Genomic DNA, 2,243 nt, shown 5'->3' on the forward strand with positions numbered 1-2,243 from the left:
GCTTCTAGCAATTTGGACTTCCGCTTTGTTTCCTTTCAAGTTTCATGCTTAGATATTAGTATCTTAAGTTATTAAGTATTTTTTATATAAATAAATAACGAGGGATCCACTGTCATTGGCTATGCTGTAGTGGTCTCCCCGTCTAATATATTTTTTTTCTTTTTACTTATATATATACATTGTATTCCAGTTAGGCGAAGCTAAATAAATAAAAATTAACATGTATACTGCTCTTCTTGACTACATTTCGACTGTTGTAGCCCTGTATGGGTTGCATTGGCAAATGTCAGTCTAAAAGATTACAAAAGTTACAAAATAGTGCGAATTCTCGGTTGCGAGCGCGCGCATTTCGACATTTTTCGTTGTGTAAACGTAATGCACAAGCCCAGTACAGAAAACTCCTGCTCGTAGAAGTCGTTCTCGTACTCCAATCTGAAGGTCCCTACTAACTCTGATTATACGACTCCATCCTCTAGTTTACTGTATGACTTTGGCTGAGGTACGTTTGAAAAAAGGCGTTCGAATTACCTAGAGGTTACTATGTACAAGGTGATCAATTTGTTCATTCCCAGACTGATTCCTGAAGCACTATCGAGGCTCTACACTTTGGAAAAGCCTTCCCATTCAAGCAAGAAATCACTGACAGTTATAACTGTTTTCTTTTATTATCCTTGTAAATATAGTTTCGTTAATAAACACATCTTTATTTTAGCCGTTTTACTTTTAAATTATTATTGTTAGAATAAATTGTAAACACACGGTTCGATGAATAAACATACATTAGGTTTTCGTGGATATTGCCGTGACGGTCGTAGACCTTAAAGTTCCTTTCATTGTTTTGTGGCATCGTCGTCGTATCTTAAACTCTTTGTTTACTATCTGTTCGACTGCTCACAGCAATCTCTTCCGTTCTAATCTCTACCGAATTGTGAGGTCTTAAGGAAGGACAAACGTTGTACGCTAAAGACTTAACTGCGTTCTTTAAATCTGGCTTCTGAAGAGTGTAAAGAAGCGGGTTAAATAAAGACGAACATAATCGAAGATAGTATATGACAAGAGTGGGGATGTAAGGTAAGACCTGAACGGTATCTTCCAAATAATATTGCAGGAGATCCAGAATAAAGTATGGCAGCCAACAAGCGACGTAAATAAGTAATAATAACACGCAAATAAACACAACTTTTCTCTGTCGTCTTTTAAGTCTCTTCTCGCACTTCAAAGACTCGGCCGGTAAATTTTCCCTCATTATCCTGTGACATTGTTGCCTTAGCAACCGCAACATACGAGTGTCAAGCACAGTCATGACAACCAGTGGAATGACAAAAAAGACAGTCCCCTGGAAGAGTAAGTATGCATTTTCCTTCTCTTATACCTTTGCCAATTATTCTGCAGCGGTTTCCATTGCAGTGACTTGTAAAGTCCATGAAAGGCGAACTAATGCAGAAAGACTCACCAGCCAGGTTAATCCGAGACTCGCAAAAATGCGAGAGCGGTTGATAATTTCGCGATAGCGCAACGGCCATATTATATAGACGTAACGATCGCATGTCATGACCAAGATGTGTGATATGGTAGACATGGCCGTAAAACTGAAGAAGGTGGTGGAACTTTGGCAAACAGAAATCCAGAATGTGGAGGTGCAAGTCACCATGAGCGGGATGCCGATAAGTCCCACGAGAAGATCAGACACGGCTAAACTAGCTAGAATAATGTTACTTATTTTCCTGAGATGCGAATTGCAGGTAATAAGCGAGATAACACCACTGTTTATTAACAGGATGAAGACCATCATGACTAGCGCGGGAATCGTGTCGGATGAAATTCCAGGAGAACTCCCAAGATTAGGCTTTTTTCCAAATTGGTGTTATTATCCGATGCATTCGAGTTTCCTTCCATTTCAAAGTTGTTTTGACATGCCATGCTATCTGTAAAGTGCTCTTTATGGCAAGGTACACTTCATTTCTCTCGTCTTTACATGTTTACCAGGGTATCTTGTTGTCCTCGACGGCGATAGTTTTTGGTTTTCCCTGTTTTCAAAGAAATTTAACCATTCTTCAGAGTTCCGGCCCTTCTGAAATTCATTCTCGCTACAAATCTGTAAAGAAAAAAAGAGTAGTTGCGATCGCAACGATCATTCTTAATTCAAAACGTTTCCCTTTTTGCACAGCAGTTTCACCCTGTCTTCTTGTTAATTTTCTTTAACTTTAACATTTGGAGAACATCTGTTTGCATAACAACAGATC

The 2,243-nt window shown here is 39.0% G+C and overlaps 1 pseudogene; it reads right to left on the reverse strand.

The window, feature by feature from the left end:
* Window positions 1–644: 644 nt before the first annotated feature.
* Window positions 645–1,920, reverse strand: LOC138055636 (histamine H2 receptor-like; annotated as a pseudogene).
* Window positions 1,921–2,243: the final 323 nt, after the last annotated feature.

The sequence above is a fragment of the Montipora capricornis genome, chromosome 7, assembly GCF_036669925.1.
Source record: "Montipora capricornis isolate CH-2021 chromosome 7, ASM3666992v2, whole genome shotgun sequence".
NCBI lineage: Eukaryota > Metazoa > Cnidaria > Anthozoa > Scleractinia > Acroporidae > Montipora > Montipora capricornis.